This window comes from Lytechinus pictus, chromosome 11, assembly GCF_037042905.1.
Source record: "Lytechinus pictus isolate F3 Inbred chromosome 11, Lp3.0, whole genome shotgun sequence".
In the NCBI taxonomy this organism is placed as follows: domain Eukaryota; kingdom Metazoa; phylum Echinodermata; class Echinoidea; order Temnopleuroida; family Toxopneustidae; genus Lytechinus; species Lytechinus pictus.
The window spans coordinates 9,332,620-9,347,599 of NC_087255.1; positions in this window are offsets into that span (position 1 = coordinate 9,332,620).

A 14,980-nucleotide genomic window follows, 5' to 3' on the forward strand; every position below is an offset into this window, starting at 1 on the left:
TTGTTCATGGGTAACAACCTACCCGACACAACTGGCATATCAGTCATCGCACCAACTTCTTCACACGCCATACCAAGCGTTTCAACACTTGCATCACTCTCTGATGGAACTTTACCTATAAGTACACAACCGGCTAAACTTTCAACAAATCCAGTGGATTTCGACTGACTGCCTTCCATATCGTCTGAACGCAAAGTTCCTATCGGCATAGAATTTTCATTCGAATGCAAACTAGACTTGTTTGACCTAACGCTATCAATCGGAGTGTCCTCCACACTCATAGCCTGGGCTGAATGAACTATGGGCCTCATTGGACAATTCCGTTTTAAATGATTCGGACTACCACACATGTAACACCCATACTTCGTACTGCCACTATCATAACTAGGTTTCGTGTTATATTCCACTGAACTAGCATACTTAGGTTTCCTTTCTACATGTGAACCTAATACTGATTTAGGGTTTTGGATTTGACTTAATTTATTTTTCTGATTTTGATTCTGTCTGTGGTTCTGATTCTTAGGATTAAATTTATCATTTCTATGACCAATGAAAGTATGCAATCCATGCGCATGCACATATACCTCAGCACATTCAATCATCTCATGGAACTTCTCACAATTCCTCTCCAAGAATCCAACTACCTCTCGGGGACAACAATCCAAAAATTGCTCCCTAACAACCAAATCGACCAGGGAATCGTAATCATCAACACCAGACAAATCCAACCACTTATCAAAGTACCCTTTCATCCTAACAGCGAACTGTTTTGGGCGCTCTTTCCTATTTGGTCTTACTGACCTGAATTTCTTCCTATAACCATCCTCAGTAAGATGGAAATATTCTATAAGCTCACGCTTTACCCTATCATAATCAGTGCGATCAGCGCTATTCATTCTATTTAGTACATCCAGTGATTTTCCTGTCAGATTCGAAATTAAATGCAAGCACCTAACTTGTTTTGGTATGTTCTGACTATCCATTAACAATTCAAACTTTGTTATATAAGAATCAAAACTGTCAGTTGATTCATCAAACTTTCCTACCTTCAACTTAATCCCACTAAACTCAAGGGGGCGGTCCTCTAATTTTGCCTGTTCTATTTTGATTTGGGCTAAGCGCAACTCATGAACTTCCTTTTCGCGTTCTCGCTCACGTTCGTGAGCTTCTATTTCACTTTCTCGTTCACGTTCTATCGAATCTGTGACAAAACTACTCAATTCGCCACCTCTAAGTCCCACCTCTCTACCTAAAGTATAGAACTCCTTCATGTTCTCTATGCTAGCCATATTGACTAAATTCCTAATCCTAACAACCAGACTTGAAGTGTGAAAGGCGTCCGCAAAATGAAAACAAAGCAACAATAGCTTTAACCTGGCAACCAATTGCCGAACCCTAGAACAAGCACCGCACTAGAAATCGTATCTCCACGAGTATACAATTAAGCAAAGCCCACTTTGGATGAATGAATGAATAAATTAATAAATAACAAATAATTAATTTGATTGAAATAATAATTATATAAATGAAGATGACATACCTGTAATTACAGACTATTATGATCAGAATGCCTACCGTATTCTATCTTGTTCTTAAAGGAAGTGTCACAAAGTATAAAATGAAAACATTGTTTGCTACATGTAGGTGGTGAAAGCGCAATGGTAATGCGCATAATTTATGTCACAATGAATATGAATATTCATGAAATAGATAACATAAGCTGGAGATGATGAAGAAAACATTTTTTCTTACAAGCATAGTAATTAAATCGTTTCATAGAGAAAATATATGGCCATTTCATGGATATAAAGATGTAAAATATGAAATTCTAGCCCTTTTTTAGGCCTTATTATTATTTCTTTTTTTTTGAGGAGCGCGATATTTTGGTAAAAGGTAATAAATCGCTTAATCATAACATTTTTCTCGTTTTTTGAATGAATTCTTGTTTAAAAATGAAATCAATATCGTAGCGATGTCGGAAATGAAGTTATATCCCATTTACATATTTTAGAAGGAAAGTAGAAATCTCGGGGGCGAAAGTTTTGGGTTTTTGGCGGTGTGTGTAGATGTATAGGAAGCAAATTCAGGCTCTGGTGAGAGTAAGCATACGTTAGTAAATGATTTTTACTCTCTAGGAGCCTCCTGGCTAGTTTCACCACAGATTAATTAATAGCTACAAAGCTGTTGCATTTACAATTTAAAGAAAAATCTACAATTTAGCATTGTATTAAATTGAGCACCTCCAAGAGAGCAAATTTTGAGGAGCTCAATTGAGCTCCTCAAAAAAAAATAAGGAGAGCCATTTATTGAGCTCCGTGGAATTATAAACATGAAGGACTGATCTCTGCGACATCAATTCCAGAAGTATTCCCAATACCAAGTGAACTTACTCCACATTTTTTAATAAATATGATGTGCTATTTATCATTTATAATTGAATCATTGATTTACTATCCCATGTATTTTTCTTTATGTGCAAACAGAATTTTACAACACTCTGAAATGTATTGTTAGTCAATACCAGTACAGGAAAGAAGGTACCTGTCACACGTCAACTCTTCGGATCCAGTGAGGACACCAAGATCTGCAAGCAAGTGATCCTTTTTGTAAGAAAATTTCCAATTTGTACATTTTATGATTAACTTTTTTTTAAAGCCTTTGTACACATTTAGAGTATCAAGGCTTACAAAATGGAAAAATTAAATGTTTGCCCAAAAATCATTGTGGAAAAGGTGGACTTCCTAGGGAAATCTATCTTTGTTTACACAGTTGTACGAGCAACCTTATAGGAGGCTTGTCTAGGCTCCGTGATGAAAATACAATGTAGAAATGATGAAATAATCATCATGGAGTCCTGTATAGGCTAGCCAGTGACATGTGTAATGGGCCCATGCCCATCAATTTTAATTCATGATTTTGCATAACCAAATGGCCTGGAATTGGACCTGGAAGTATAATTTCAGATGACAATTTTATTACCTCTGACTTACCAGTATGTGTGGGGGTACTGTAGGCGTAGTAGAATTAACTCTTGGATAAAATAAAGTGCAACATAAACTCCTAGATACATGTATGCAAACATACATAGTCTATGTCTTTATTATTAAAATAAACGTATAGGGTGGGGGCAATGTCTCCTCTGCGACATCAATTTCAGAAGTTTTCCCAAGGCCATGTGAACTTACTCCGCAAGTTGTAATAAAAATGATGATGTGCTGTTTATCATTTATAATTGAATCATTGAAATATGGAACTTGGAAGAAGTTTTACTATCCCATTCATTTTCTCCATGTGCAAAAAGAATTTTACAACACTGAATGTAGTATTATTCACTGTACTCATTCTTTTTCTTTCCATTGTTTTTTCTTATCTTTAGATACATCGCATCTACCAGCAAAGATCAAGTGCCAGTACAGGAAAGGAAGGTGCCTGTCTCGCACTTACTCTTCAGAGGCAGTGAGGGCCTCAAGATCTCCTCTATCACTCCTTAAAAAATAGTACTTATTATTTATTGAAGGCAAATAGTTAGATATGCTGATTGTCCAGTGCATATCCTCAGGAATATTCTTTTCTATTGCATTATATTGAAATTTTGTCCCTAAGCTAGCTTGTAAAAATTTGATTGACTACATATTTACTGTGTAAGTTAATAATCGTTGTTGACACATGACACAAGAATAATACACAGCTTGTTACATGTACATAGTTTGTAACATAATTTTAACATTACATTCCTTGTTTTAATACCATATAGATATGTTTTGTGAATTTTGTCATTCTCTGATGTTATTTTTGTACAGATTTCAAGAGACTGAGTGATTGATTTTCTAGAGCAAGTTTACAGTCCAATCCTGTTATATTGTGCAAGTGAAATTAACAACAAGGTTTCAATACATGCGACAAATTTACCTCGATTCACTCAGTCCTATGTGCAAGGATAATTATTTCACTTGTCCATGCACATTGTTATAACAGGAGTAGACATTAAATGTAAAGATATTTAGTTCAAATAACAACTTGGGGGGGGGGGGGGGGGTGTTGGTACTAATATTCTAATGTGTGTGTGTGTGTGTGCAAGGAAAACGAAGGAGTGATTATACGAGAAGAGTGAAAGATCAGGAAAGTACATATCCATATTATTTATTTTTGTTTATGCTATACTTTGCAGTGTGTTTCCAACTGGTCCTAAGTGGTACCAGTTGATAATTTGTGTTTCCAACTGGTCCTAACTGGTGTTTCCAACTTGTCCTAACTGGCACCACTTGACAACTGGTAATTCCAACTGGTTCTAACTGGCACCAGTTGACAACTGGTGTTTTGTTTCCAACTGGTTCTAACTGGCACCAGTTGCCAACTGGTACCAGTTGGCAACTGGTATTTCCAACTGGTACAACTGGTACCAGTTACAATTTGTCAACTGGAATCAACTGGATTCCAGTTAATTCCAGTATTCCAATTTCCATATTGAAACCAGTTCGCTTAACTGGAATCAACTGGTACCAGTACCAGTTGGATGAACTGGTCCTTTACTGTTTTTTTTTACCTGGGAATCATAAGTTGAGAAATGAGTTTGATAGATAAAGTTACCTGTTTGATGCCCATACAAGCTACATGTTACTGAAAATTGTTTCTCTCTTCATTATTATTTACAGTTTAACGCCCATCCCACCCAGGGAGGGGTGACATTTTGGCGACCCTGCCAGGACAGCAACTTTAGATGTAAATCTTCAAGACTGCTGTCTATGACGACTACCTGGAATCGGTGAGGATGCGACCATGCCCAATAGGAGTTTAAACATCTGAACTCAAATCATTGATGCTGTGAAGGTGATTGGAAGAAAGGTGTGGACAGGGAACTGTAAGACTACCTAAAAGAGTTCTACAAGGTTAGACCATTGGAAGTAGATACAACATAGCTTTCATCAACATGGCAGACATCGAGGATTTGGTGTTCGAGGTGGAGGAGGCGATATTTGGTGTGGCAATAGGACAACTGCCGTTGGTTTGCACTCATCTAGCTATCCTGTCATCAGAGACAGAGGGGAAGCCCATGAAGTTTCTGGTCCGTCGACTTCAACGGCTAGTGAGGGCCGAGCTCGGAGATAATTAGGCTGGTGCAGCCACGTTGGCTGCATTAAATGACAGTCTGCAAGGGTTGAAGGACGAGAGTCCAGAAGGTGTAACAGACCAGCTCACACCTGTAGTAGAAGATGCAGTGGACGAGAACACTACGATTCCAGTTCCGGCTCAACCCATGTAGATGATAAGAAAAGAGCTGCGAAACAGCGGTCAAGAGGGTGGTTCGAATCACAAGGACAGGCTCACTCTATTTAGCCTCAACCACCAGATAGACGCGACCCAGGTGAAAGGATACTCGGAAGCTGAGGTGGTGGAGAGTGTTTTAAACACCATTCACTCCAGCCTACTTGGAAAGCTGCTCTAACCTAAACCTGGGGACTCTCAAGGTGTTCTTAAAATCACATTATCAGGAGCAGGATGCCACAGAATTATACCAAGAGCTTACGCAGGCGACCCAGGGGAAGGCTGAGTCAGCGCAGAGCTTCGTGATGCGGGCCTTAGATCTGCGTTAGCGGATAATCCGGGCATCCGAGGACACAACAACCGGATTAAAATATGATGTCAGCCTTGTGCAAATTATGTTCATCCACACGATTATTACTGGGTTGTGCAATGACCAGATCAGACAGGACCTTAAATCATTTTTGTCTGTCACAACCTGTGATGAGGAGCTCCTGGACAAATTGCGTACCGCAGTTGCCCTTGGATCAAAGCGGCAACTGAAAGCTGGGATCCGACCTTCAGCACGGGGGAACGTCATCGCAGAGGTCAACGCTGAACAACCTGCAAAACAAAACAATAATAGCCAGCACCCGGAGTTCGAGATGATAAAGGGCTTTGCAGCACAACTGGCCGAACTCAAAGCGTGTGTGGCAGCCTTGCAGTATCGGACACCCTCACCTGGACCAACGTCAGCAGAAGGCAGGCCAACCCGGCTAAAGGAATGTGAGAGATGCCGAGAGCAAGATCGGGGAAATTACTGTCGTCACTGTTACAACTGTGGTTCGTCTGAACATTATGCCCGTGGATGCAGGAAGAGGAACCAGGGAAACGGGCAAGGATCAACCCGAGGGGACCGATTTAAACCTAATTGATCAGCTCCCCAAACAGAATGTGACACTGAATTGGATGTACGCCACTCCAAGACGCAGGAAACTTGTTGAACTCGTTGGAGAACGTTGCCTGATAAACTGCTCAATGAACGCAATTGATACAATAGCGTTGTGGGACACAGGAGCTTAGGTGTCTGTGGTGACGGAGGCATGGTGGAAAGAAGAGCTACCTGATGTTCCTCTTCAGAAGGTACAATATCTGCTTGGACGTAGGGTCAGGGTGGCAGCTGCAGATGAGACTGTCATGCCTTACATTGGATGGATTCCAATTGATTTGCAGTTGTCCTCTAGGAGCCCAACGTTATCGGTGCCATTCCTTGTTGCGACAGATGACCTCCGGGAACCCATCATCGGCTCCAACGTTATTGGAGAGGTAATTAACAAACTTCAATGGTGATCAGATCCCACTCAGTACTCTACAAGCATCAATTCCAAACCTATCACAAGACAAGGCCCTAAGGTTGTTGAGCGTCATCAAAGCAAGGGAGACTGAAGAGATCTGCTGTGTACGGACTGGGAAATCAGTTGCGAGAGTTCCAGCCAACTCAACAATCAACCTAGCTACCAGAGTACGAGCCAGGCCTTAAACCGAAGACCTTATTTGAGGCCAAATGTGATGGCGAGTGGCCTGAGGGACTGGAGATCGAGCCGATCTACTGCGACTCTCTCAAGGGAACTCCTGTCGGATTCACATTCCTGTTTCAAATCATTCCGACCGACCACTCGTCATTCCAAGCCGCACAATACTAGGCCAGGTACTCCATGTTCGGTCTGTTTTGCCTGGCTACCCTCCACCTGCACATGGTGAGATGTTCGTCAACTCTAGTTCAGTTTCTGCAGAGTCTGCCGATTCTTCGAACAATGACCAGACATTTCCACTCCCCCATTTGCCAGAGGAGCAGAGATCAGTATTACAGGAGTTACTCAGACAGGAAGAGGCGAGTTTCTCCAAGGGCGACAAAGATATGGGTTCAATTCCTGAAATGCAGATGACTCTGAGACTAAGCGACGATACTCCAGTGCAGCGTACTTACCTTTCGATACCACGCCCATTGTATCAGGAAGTAAAATTGTACCTGCAGGATCTCCTAGACAGAGGGTGGATCACGAAGTCAGAGTCCCCCTATGCCTCTCCGGTAGTCTGCGTGAGAAAGAACGATGGAGAATTACGTCTCTGCATCGACTATCGTGAGCTGAACAGGAAGACGATTCCTGATAGACAGCCAATCCCTCGTATGCAGGATATCCTCGACAGTCTCGGAGGAAATAGCTGGTTTACTACACTGGAACAGGGTAAGGCATACCACCAAGGCTACATGGCAGAAGAGAGTTAACAAATGACAGCATTCGTAACTCCATGGGGACTTCATGAATGGAAACGGATTCCATTTGTGTTACGGAATGCACCAGCAACCTATCAGATATGTATGGAAACAATCCTTGATGGCTTGAATCACAACATCTGCGAGGTATATCTTGAAATAATCGTGTATAGCAAGAGCTTTGAAGAACATCTCACCCATCTTAGAACTGTCCCTGCGACGCCTAAGCGAGCATGGGGTGAAGCTGAAACCATCGAAATGTAGCCTCTTCCAGAGCGAAGTCAAGTTCCTGGGAAGAATTATCTCAGCAGATGGATATCGAGCGGATCCCAAAAAGACACGTGCCCTCACAACCATCAGGGATAAGAAGCCAGAGACGGTAGGTGATCTGAGGAAACTTCTGGGTCTCACAGGCTACTACCGAAGGTATCTTCAGGACTATGCCAAGTGGGTGAAGCCACTATACGAGCTTCTGAAGTCACATAACCCACCAAGTACCTCTAAGCCTAGAGCAAAGTCTAAGAAGGCGGCAAAGAAGAAGCAACATGGCCAAGCTCAATCCAGTAATAGAATTATATGGACTCAGAAACATCAAGCTGTTATCGACTCTGTGATTGCGGAACTTATCAACCCACCTGTCATGACTTTCCCAGATTTCGATCAGGAATTCATACTTCACACAGATGCATCAAAGGAAGGTCTTGGTGCCGTGCTCTATCAGCAAAGAGAAGGAATGTTGCGGGTAATAGCATATGGATCACGGACCTTGACCCCGGCAGAGAAGAACTATCATCTCCATTTCTTGGAAGTTGGAATTTCTTGCTCTAAAATGGGCCATAACAGATCACTTCAGGAGCTACCTCCTCTATGCAAAACACTTTCTGGTTTACACCGACAACAACCCACTCACGTACATCCTTTCAATAGCCAAGCCGAATGCCATAGGGCACAGATTGGTAGGTGAGTTGGCAGACTTCAACTTCACCATTCGCTATAGACCTGGCAAGCAGAGTGGAAATGCTGACGCTCTCTCCAGGATGCCAAATGACCCTGAAGATGCTAACCAGACCTTTTCGGAAGAGATCTCGCCGGACGTCATGGGAGCAGCCATCCAGGGGGTTCAAATAACGGAGCATCCATATTTATCCATAGCCCAGTCTTTACCTCTTGATATCGGAATCACAGGGATAGATCCAGAGGTGCAACCAGCTATCTTCAGTCCAGCCGAAATCAGAAGAGCCCAAGCGGAAGATCCTGTTATCTCCAGAATTCTATCTTACAAAACGAAAGATAGATGGCCCAAAACTCAGGAGAGAAATGGTGAATCCAAGAACACCACCACAATGATGCATGAATGGAGAAATCTGCGGTTGGGAGACGACGGGATTCTCCGACGGCACACTAAAACCAAGACACAACTAGTTGTACCTGAAAAGTGGTGGTCCCTCATTTGTGGTGAACTCCATGGGAAGATGGGACATCTGGCCACAGACAGAACACTCCATCTCGCTAGGGACCGTTTCTATGCATGCTCCATTTTCCACATGGAGAGCTACATTAGCACCTACATCGCTAGCAGGTGTAGCTGTGTCAAGCAGAAAGTACCATCCAGACAACACAAGGCTCCACTCGTTCCAATCATCACCACTGAGCCATTTGAACTTGTCAGCATTGATTTCCTTCATATTGAAAAAAGTAAAGGAGGGTTCGAATATATTCTCGTCGTCATGGATTAATTTACGAGATTTGCTCAAGCATATCCAACTTCAAACAAGTCTGGTCGAACCGCTGCTGACAAAATCTTCAATGATTTTGTACTAAAGTTTGGCTATCCGAGGCGCCTCCACCATGATCAAGGCCGGGAATTTGAAAACAACCTCTTCACCAGGCTGAGGGAACTGACAGGTGTTGGGCACTTGAGAACTACTCCGTACCATCCCCAAGGAAATGGACAAGTGGGACGCTTCAATCGCACCCTGCTGTCTAAGCTGAGAACTCTCACTGAAGAACAGAAGCAAGATTGGAGACATCATCTGAACAAAGTAATCCACGCCTATAACAACACCAGGCATGAGACTACTGGGTTTTCTCCACACTATCTTCTCTTTGGGCGCTCTCCTCGACTGCCGATTGACTTTAGTCCAGGATAGAAGAGGCATAACCTTGTTTTTTCATATATACATTAATTTTCGATGGTTTCTTATCAATTCGAGGGTGCTGATTACAAATCTGAATGATGTCACCCGTGTAACCTTGAGCATTTTCCGCAAAGTGGCAAAATCCAATATGGCCGCCAAAATATGCATATTACCCATGAAAAATCATAAAATTGTCAGCAACTTGGCTATAATATGTATGTAATTGTGTTACAGGAGTGAAATAATCTCTGAAAAAACAATTTTTTGACAAAATATTTATTTCTTGATATTCAAAATGGCCGCCACAGACCTCTGTATACCCTATTTTGTACAATATGAATAGGGAAAATTAATTTTTCAAAAAAATGATCACTAAACTGCAAGTAATTGTGATCTATGGACGAAATAATATATGAAAATCATCAATGCTAACATAATATATCATTTATTATGTCATGTATGGGAAAATTGTTGTATTCAATATTCAAAATAGCTGCCACCGGCCAAAATAGTATTATTTTCTATGGCAAAGGGTCCAACAAAAATCGCAAGAGTGAGCACTAAAATGCATATTATTAAGAGAAACGAGTGGAATACTAACTAAAAATACAATTGCTAACGAAATATATTGTTTAATATACCATGTATGTGATAAATGCTGTATTTTGATATTCAAAATGGCCGCCAAAGGCCCTCTGTATAATGTACAATGAGAAAAAGGACCAAATAAATCACAAGAGTGTTTTTTTATTTATTTATTAAAATATCTTTATACAGGATAGCAGGCTCAGATTAACTGTTTTTCAGCCTGGTCCTGTTAACATAAAATAACAATATATACATAATAGATAAAAGAGTAACTTGGGTAATGTACAGTAATGAGTGAATTCAATAACATTTAAAATCAGAATTATCATTAATACAAAATTGTTTAGAGATAAAATACACTACCAGTCACAATTCCCAAACTCAGCACTACCTGCCTCAGCCAGAGAACAATAGAATCAGCATGATCAGTGGACCAAATCCATTGCTCTCCGGCCGAAACAGGCAATAGTGATTCAAAGAATGATGACTAGTACTGGATTCATTTTTTTTTTATTGACGAAATGTGAAAACTATCCTATAGACAAAACAATAGCTGTGAAATATAAATTAAGATGTATGATATCATTGACATAGTAAATACAAAATTCAACAAAATTGATGAAGGAAATTAAGGATATAATTATCATTGAGCATATCATACTAGACTTAAGTATAAAATTTTACAAAATAAATATCGCCAAGTTAAGTAATGGAAGCTTATTTAGTAAGAGTACGAATTATATTACATAAAAATTATTCGTTCCAACATATTTGATATCCCAAATCATTAACACAATTCAAAACGAGAAAAATGGAACAAAAAGCATATAATATTAATTATTGAAATAAAACTTCTTATAAATCAATTTAAATGTTTCGATAGTTTGTGCATTTTGAATATTATGGGGTATGTCGTTCCATCGTTTGGCACCGGAAAATCTGAAAGCTTGTTTGACAATTGAAAGGTGAACAACGGGTGCAACTACGCTAAGGCTATCATTATTTCTTGTATGGTAATTATGTCGGTCACATACCATTTCAATGTCATTACAAAGTTGGGGAGGGGCTAATCCATGTATACATTTAAACATTTGTGTGGCAAGAAAGTATTCTTTTCGTTCATCCATATCAGTCCAGGAAAGGTTTTTTACAAGTGTTTTAAGAGAAATATTTTGATCAAAGTTTCCAGTTATGTAACGTGCAGCTCTTTTTTGCAATCTATAAATTTTGCTTTTGTTTTTATCAGTAGTATTTCCCCAAATAGGTAGTCCATAATCGATGCAAAGTTGTATTGTAAATTTATAAAGGGTGTTTAGTAATGAAGGACTTAAAAATTTTCTTAATTTTCCAAGGGAACGGATCTTGAATCCAATGGATTTGCATAAGTTATTGACGTGAATGTCCCATTTAAGATTTTCATGTATTAAAACACCTAAATAACGAATTGACTTAACTTGCTCAATTTCAGTCCCATCAATAAATATTTTCATTACTTCATGGGCGCGTGTTTTTAAAAACATACATTTTGTTTTGTCGACATTTATCTTTAAATGGTTAAGTTTATACCAGTCATTAAGAGAATCCATATTTGATTGCAATTTTGAAGTTATTGTCTCAACATCTTTACCAGTCTCAAATATAATAACATCATCAGCATAAATTGCTATAACACCAGACTTAGTTGATTGTGATATATCATTTATAAACAGCAAGAAAAGCGTGGGAGCAAGAACTCCCCCTTGAGGTACCCCTACAGAAAGTTCCTTCTTGGCAGAAAGCTTTCCTTGTGAAAAAACAACCTGATTTCTATTTTTAAGGTAACATGTAAACCACTTAAGCATATTTCCTACTATACCATATTGTTGCATCTTAAATAGTAGAATCTCATGGTATACACAATCGAAACATTTCGATATATCTAAAAAACATGCTCCTATTTTTTCTTTTTCATTAAATGCATCAAGGAATTCATCAATGACTCTGTGGAGACACGTAGTCGTTGAGTGGTGTGGTAGGAACGCATGCTGTTCAGTATTGATGAGATTGTGTTTAAGGAGATATCGGAGCAATTGCTCTTGAATTTCCTTTTCTATTATTTTAGAGATATGACTAAGTACAGATATTGGGCGATAATTTGCTTCTTCATTCCTTGGGCCTTTCCCTTTATAGATTGGAGTTGTTCTTGCCAATTTCCAATCTTCTGGTACATCACCACATTTTATACTTAGATTAAAAATTTGGGTTAAGGATTGATGAATATATGGTGCTGCTATTTGAAGTAATCTTGAATCAAATCCTAGTACATCAATATTACTTGTTTTATCTAAATTAATTAAATGTTTAAGGACTTTCTCCTCTTTTAAATATTCTATTTCAAATTTGTAAATACAGGAGGGATTTTTCCAATTCACACACACATTTTGAGGAAAAGATTGGGATATACTTTTACCAACATTAACAAAATAATCATTCATTTTGTCACTATCTATACAGCAGGATGATGAATTATCATTTTTAGACTTGCCTGTAACTTGTTGCATTTCTTTCCATAATTTCTTACCATTATTACTATATTTCCTGGAGATATCATTGAAATAAGCACATTTTCTTTCGTTTTGAATTCTGTTTAAGTAATTCTTGCATTTAACAAATTCATAATGATCATCTTGAGATTTAGTTAAATCGGCTTTACTCTTTAAATGGTCACGCTTATACATGAGCTGGATGATATCCGAAGTAATCCAAGGGCAGTAACGATCTTTTACCCTTACTTCTTTGAAAGGTGCATATTTATCGCTTATTTTCAAGAATGTTTCTTTCCAAGAGTTCCATAACAATGACAAAGCCTGTGAGCTTTCATTAGGTAAGTTGAAAATATTACTTGTTTTTATCTCTTCTAAAAATTGATCTTCATCAAAATGTTTGAAATCTCGAAAGCGTTTCGATTTATGAATTTCTTTTGTATTTTTTAAGTCAATCACAGTATAAATAAGATAATGATCACTCAGTGATATATTCAGTACATCAGTTTGAACATGTTTTTCTGGGATTGAGCTCAAGATGTGATCAATACAGGTTGCTGATTTGGTAGTAACTCTCGTTGGCTTAGTGACCAATTGCGTTAACAAGAATAGATTCTCTAGACAATGAACAGGATTATCATGAAGGGATTCATCAAGTTTATAATCTACATTCAAGTCACCAAGAATAAGTAATTCCATATTCGTGTTATTTGCTTTTTCAATGTTTTCTGTAATTTTCTCAAAATAAGCTGCATTTGTGTCTGGAGGTCTATATATACAACAAATTAGTAATTTTGCAAATTTCAGGCCTTGAATTTCTAGCCAGATGGCTTCTAAAGAACTGTCAGTAAGATCATCTCTTTCGATGCATGTCAGGGTACTCTTTACATAGATACAAACACCGCCGCCTCGACGGCCATCATCTCTATCACGACGGTAGAGGGAGTATCCTTGAATTTTCACAATTTCACTAGTAATTTTTTTGTTCAACCATGTCTCTGATAGACATAATATATCGATGTCCATAGTTTTCAAATGATAATTGATTTCATCTAGTTTATCAAACAAACTTCGAACATTGAGATGCGCTACTTTCAATTTTTTAGAGTTTCGAGTGTTAATTGTTTTTCTTTGTTTAATTTGAAAGTGTTTCTTCTGCGCATCTTTATCGGCACAGCCTTCCTGGCCAGATTTTTAGTTGTAGTTTTTATTCTTGCAGAATTTGTGTTTGTGACCAAGTTCATTACAGAGGTAGCATCTGATTTTTTCCCCGTAGCGGCAGTTTTGGTACTTGTGATTTGTTTCTCCGCAGTAAAAGCATCCGGAGTAGTTATGGGAGGATGTAACTTGCGCATAACTCATTCTGTGATTCCATAGTTTAGGTTCATTTGATACATCTATTGCAGGTTGCAGATGTGGGTTTTGCATTGTCATTGAGATAGGATGCGGGGAGGATGATGATGGTATGGGATGTCTGGAAGCATAGGTGGAAGATAAAGTTCTACGATTCTCATCATGCCTTTGTTGATCATCGTTTGAGATAGGCCTATCTCTTTCCGAGTTGATGTGGCGGATTAGACTGTCGGCGAATAATTTCACACCTTCAGGACTGAGATGTATGCCATCATTACATAGATGCCGGGTTGACTCAATGCAGTCGTTGTTGATAAAACCCCATCCATGGGATAAGGCCATTGATTTTAGTCGAGCATTAGTGACATTCAGTTTGTTTAGAAATTCACTTTGATAAGCTCTTCTTTTGATGATGGAGCTAATCGATATCGTATCTAATGAGGTGCATTCACCTTGGACTTGAAGGGCCAGTGACTCTATTTTCTTTTCAATAGTAATCGAGTCATTCACTGCCATATTATTTGATCCAACGTGTATGATGACCTCTTTAGGCAGGGTTTTTTCAACCATATTCCTTGTTGGTTCAAACAAATCTTCTACTTTTGCTCCTGGAAGGGTCTTACATTTAATTATCTTTGTTGAGGACATCGTAGATGGGTTGAGAGGCTTTATCATTGAATCTCCTATTATTAGAACATCACATTGGAGCTTCCCTTTTTCATTCTCGGCTTTCTTTGCTAGCATGAAGTCACTTTCTTTCTTTTGCCTAAAATCTGCCAATTTGCTCACAAGAGTGAGCACTGAAATGCATTTATTTGTGATGAATAAGTGATATACTGTCATTTAAAAAAACAAAATTTTTAACG